We start from the raw sequence: 6000 nt of genomic DNA, 5'->3' as shown, positions 1-6000 counted from the left end.
TCTTCCGCTATAACCTGCAGGTGACAGTGGCTACCCCTCAGGCACTGGCTCTTAACCCGCTTTCAAAACCCCCAGAGCGCAGAGGAGGTGCGGTATAATACAGCCCACAACCATGCACGCTCAACTGTGGAGCGTGCCATCAGCCTCCTGAAAGGCCAGTGGCGGTGTTTGGACGCTTCGGGGGGGAGGCTACTGTATTACCCGACTAAGGTGTGCAAGATCATCAGGGCTTGTGTTATGCTGCACAACCTCTCACCGAAGCATGGCATTCCTGTCCCTCCTGGCCTCCCCCCACCACAGAATGATGACCCTAACCCACAGCCCCCTCCCCGACAAGAGGAATTCCAGCAAGGAGCAAGCCTCCATGAAGATGTCATGTGGCGTTTAAGAACACAGCAATAAGGTTCATTTTTTAACACATTCTTTTAATATGTTTGCTATGTCAGACATAACTTTACACATGTTACTTGAATGACTGTTCGAATTTGTCTCAATTCATCAGCTCTGACACTCATGGCACCCTATGGTTTCCCTCTGGCATCGGTCAGCACCCGGCCACTGGCAGACGCACCACGTGCTCGGGGCGCACTGGTGCTGGGGACAGCCGGATCCTCGGCGCCTTCAGCCCCCTCGCCCAGACTCTCCTCACTGGGACCCTCCTCGCCATCTGCCAACTCAGGATTAGGACCTGAGGACAGCAAGACACAACACATTAGCCCACTGTGAAAAAATGCCTTATTCATGTAATAGAAATGAAACAGTACTTTGCCTGGCTCAGCTGTGGTCTCAGCCAAATCTGTGTCCCCCTCCTCCTCTGGCACAATGCCCCACACGCTGGCTTCTCCAAGTACAGACGTCATTCTTCTCTCCATCGGTGTGAGCTCAGGCACCCAAGTCTTTTTTTGCCCCCTCCTTTACATCCAACCATTTCTTTTTTATTTCAGGCATAGTCCTCTCCGTCTCACTCACTGAAATAAGAGCGGCAACAACGTATTGCCACTCGCAACACTTTCTCTTATTTGTAATGCCACTACTATGACTGCCAAATAAGACAGACTTTCGCCTCTCTACGTCACCCACAAGCACCTTGATTTCTGTATCCGAAAAATTGTGTTTTTTCGTCTTCCTCTCTGTGGCTTCCATGATTAATCTTAACACAGCATTGATCAGCTAGCTCATTTAAATATGCATCAACATTCATGAGGTTCCTTGCATTAACCATTTATTGTTGAATGTTGGCATGTATTGGACGGAGGATGAGACGCAAACGTTTAGGTGGATTGTGATTTATAAAGGGAAATTGCTTGCAGGTGTGCGGACGCATGGTTTTATAAGTCTGGATTTTTTATGGCGTACACCAGGGCCAAAACCACCATTTCAATATTGGGGGGGACAGATATTGAATTTGCTATTGAATTGCTAATATATTCCAGCAATATTGGGGGGGACATTGTTGGAGTGCCTGAACACTGGGGGGGACTTGTCCCCCCCAATGTATATGGAAGTTTGGTCCCTGGCGTTTTGGGCGTATGTACACTTTTAGTATGGATCCTACGCATTGTTTCATAAATGAGGCCCCTGAACAGTGGTTTTGCAGAACATTATGAAGTCACTGTGAATTTGATCTTTAATTTTTTGAATATAAAATATCAATACGTAATCATGTTACCCCACTGGGGTTGCCATGGTGGCACGCATAGACGCAGCGGCTTACAGCTCTCCACTCTCTGTGCTATATTTTATGTTTTTGTATGTGTGAACGGTTGTGTTTTTAGCTGAAAACACCACCATATCTTGGTCAATGTAGGCGTACAATCGTCAGGACCTTTTGAGCTTGGGATTACGCTGTGAAATACCAATTTCACCAGACTTTCATCGCTACCAGGACATTCCGGAGGACGCCGTTAGAACACCGGGGTCTCCGTGGATAGTTCTTCCCAGCGACAAGTTCAAGAGGAAACGTAAACAACAAGGAAACAACAGTCGTCAGGACCTTTTGAGCTTGGGATTACGCTGCAAAATACCAATTTCACTGGACTTTCATCGCTACCAGGACATTCCGGAGCACACCAAAACAAAACAAAAGCGAGGCTGCAGGGCCGGTGCGTTAGCACGGCTGAAAAGACAACCCTTCAAGCCGGTGCCTCCCAGCATTTTCCAACGCCATAACTAACAAAATCGACGAACTGTGCTTGCACATCGCATCCAACAAGTGTTTCTGTGACTGTTGCATTTTTCTGATAGCAGAGACTCGGTTATTCAACTAGCAGGTTGCACGATGCTTTCTATTCTGCCCTGCACCGAAAGTACTGAGCCCTAATTTCATTGCATTATTATACTGTCTATGATTGTGCAATGACAATAAAGATCTATCTATCTATCTATCTATCTATCTATCACAGTCCATTCATTAGGAACTTTGTCATAATTAGCATATGAATTATTGAATTATGTCCAGAAATGTAGTTTGTCAGGTAACGGTAACCTTGACCTTTGCCCTCTGACAATCAAAATCAAAATCTCACTGGTTCAACTTTGAATTCAAGTGGATGTTTGTTCCACATTTGTAGAAATTTTCAAAGGGTGTTCCTGAGATATCGCGTTTATTTGACTGGGAAGGACAAGAGGTCACAGTGACCCTGACCTTTGATCTCCAAAATCCTCACCCAAGGCATTGGCTGGTGCATATCCTCATGGATATCAAACCATATTTTTGCCTGAAATACCCATTCCTAGAAGAGACTAGAAATGGTATCCATGTAGAGTTGAATTGAGGTCAACTGGACTGTGTTTAGATTCTGGAAGACATTTCACTTCTCATCCAAGAAGCTTTAACAGAGAGGATTACCAACAATTCCGTGGTTTCAGTGACCTGGATAACATCCCAACACGTTTAAAAACCTGGGACTCCCCACCAGTCTGTCAGAACTGAAGAAGCTTCTTGGAATAGAAATGAAAGATCTTCAAGATTATAAACATAGTCCAGTTGATCTTGACTAAACTCTGTGTGGGTAACCATGACCTGGATGAGTGAGAACCTACGCACATATGAGAAATAATAGAATCCCAGAGGAGGGGGCGCCTCAGTAGCTCACCTGTTGGAGCATGTACCACTTGTCAAGGCTGAGTCCTTACCACAGCAGCCTGGGTTTGAGTCTGATCCCTGGTCATTTGCTGCATTTTATCCCCTCTCTCTCCCCTGCCTCTCCTATCTCTCTCTACTGTGGGCCTCAAAAAAAGTAGAACTTCAGAAAAAAAATATATATTTTTTTTTCTTTACTGTTATACTCTTTTGGGGACTAAGTTATGTTAGTCAGTCCTCATCAGAGGCCTGTCCTGTGGAAGCCTGATGTTTACACATAGGGGGAAACTATCTTATCACTGCAAGGACTGACTTCATGTTGTAGTAAGACTCATTTAAGCAATATCACACCAGAGGGAGCGTTGATATACTGAATGTCAGCATGGTTTTGATTTGGATGTGGGCATGAGGCCTCAGACCAAAGATCATCACGGTCGTCCTTTACTGACATTATCAATGACCGAATCACAGCCGTGTTGATGTTATGTATGACAATACAATCTCTGGTGTGATATTGCTTTTATATCCAGTTTTGGGAACAATGACAATTATTAGCTAATGGTAATAAGCAACAACAGGAAGCAGCAGTATCTGGGCTTATGTCTTTCCTTTCAAACCTCTCTGAAAGCCATTCGTCATGCTTTCATAATTTGATTCCAATTTTCTTGTTGACATCATTTTTTTCTGTAATATACCTATAGTGACTCAAACCCATCAGGGAAACCAGTGAAAGAACTGTGAATTAAGGCCACAGACACACCCCACAACAGATATTTTCTAGTAAATGTATTAATATATACAAATTTACTTTGGTACAAAAGACATTGTGCATTGTGCTGTGTAGGATTACTCGCTTGACCAGACTATCACAAATAAATGGGGAAATGATAAGAATAAACTTATCAACACTTTAAGAGTGATGACTAGTTTATTACGGCAACTGGGCCGGAGGAAAGACGTAATTATGACCGATGAAACTACATTTCTGGTGATCAGGCAGAAAAGCAGCTTATATCGGGAATATTACTCCTTGAAATGATAGTCTATGCCGGGAAATAATCAAATCAAAATAAAAAGGGCAGTCGGATCTTTTCTGAATAGGGATCAAAAATTCCACTCATAAAAACCACAAACAACGGACGTGAATTTAACACACTTTATTAACTACACTATTAATCACACAAACCTAACTATGATAAATGATATATATACATAGGGATATGAACAGACAAATCAACAAACATGGAATGAAACATACAATGAATGGCAAAATTGGAGTGAATGAATAAGAAAGAAGTGATGAGTACGGACATGAAACAAAAATATTTCAATGAAAGAAATATAACCCAATCAAGTGTGCCGAAGAGAAAGAGAGAGATTGATTCTGGTATAGGGAAATTTAGAAGGTAGTCAATATTAACTGATTAAAAATCAATTACCGCACCAGAGACTGAAGCAATAGAGAGTATGGTTGCGTACAGCCTGGAGTGAGGATCGGAACGGAGTTTGAAATCTCGTGGCGTTGACGGAGAGGACCAGCTGATTGCAGCAGACGGACGGAGGAGAAGGGAAGCAATGAAGCTGGAGCTAAGGCTTGCGGTGGATTGGTCGCTTGCTGGAACGGAGTCACGCAGGAAAAGCTCTGCGGGGGTCTCGATCTGGTTCTGTAGTTACGGTGGGATAAGCTCTGTTTCTCTCTTGGACACACACTGATTTTAACTCTTTCAGCCCCTCCCCAGGCGGTGGTCTTTGGCCAATCACGGTTACCGACGCTCATAAATTTCAACGGGCAAACCCCCTTGTCTCAACTTCCTGGCCAAAAGGGGAGACCGCCTGGAGAAGTCGAAAGACCAGAATTAGATGAAATATTCCTCTACTAGATTTCATATCATGCAATCTGTCCGAGGAATTCTGAAAATCACCTGAGAATTGGTTTTCTTACACCCTGCGCAGCAAAATGACACCAAACATGACATGACAAATCACAACAGGGTCACATCTACCTTTGCTTGTACACTCAAGTTGATAAAACTTAACTCCTGTAACAAGCTTGACCTTTGTCATTGATATTAAATGCATGTTTGGCAACCCTTATTGCCTACAGTCCATTTTGGTGCATTAAAGTTCACTTTTCTCAGGTGCCACCAACGCCCTATGAGACTCAGGATGTGTTGTTCAGATGTGTTGTGTGGTTTCAAGGCCCCCCCCCCAACTCCAGTCATTAGGGTAAATGAATGTTTGTGGTGTGACAACAAAGGGGCTTTGAAAACCACATTCCTGAGACAGACAGTTCGTTATCAGGAGGATGCTGAATCCCCTGTGGGGGTATTCTTTGACCCAGTCACATGTAAACCAATGACTGACCGCGTCATTGATCTACACCAGAAGTCCTTATAGGGCAGAAGCATGTGGTCCTGTGATTAGTCCTTGAGGAGGTGAGACCACACTGTTTATTCATATGTTGCTCCAGTTGGTCAGGGGTGACAGGATTACAGCCCTTGGAGTGGCAAGGGTTGCAATCCTGGACAGGGTCACCCTCCGGTCACCAGGCAGATAGGCCAGGTGTTGGTGTGCTTCATGTTTGCAGTCCTGAATCCTACAGCTGATTACAGAGTTGCACCACTTTAAACGTCATGTTGATGTCAGAAAGTACCAAGATCACAAAGGAGTTGAGCAAAGCCAAGCTCTCTTTGAGATAGAAATCTTAGCAAAACCTATCAAAGACGCTTGCTCTCTACACTTGTCATCTGACCAGTGGTCTTCTCTTGCGCTTACTGGATTTATGAATAAAAGCTGTCATCACTGAAGACCTCAGGTGTATAAGATAGACCTTATACATCAGTGGCAGAGATATTTCACATAAGGAGATCATTCTGTTACCTCTAAATGTGTGATTAATCTTTAAAGGCTACAGGATC

The sequence above is a fragment of the Myripristis murdjan genome, chromosome 14 (genome assembly GCF_902150065.1).
Source record: "Myripristis murdjan chromosome 14, fMyrMur1.1, whole genome shotgun sequence".
NCBI classification, from domain to species: domain Eukaryota; kingdom Metazoa; phylum Chordata; class Actinopteri; order Holocentriformes; family Holocentridae; genus Myripristis; species Myripristis murdjan.
This window is presented reverse-complemented; position numbering follows the sequence as displayed.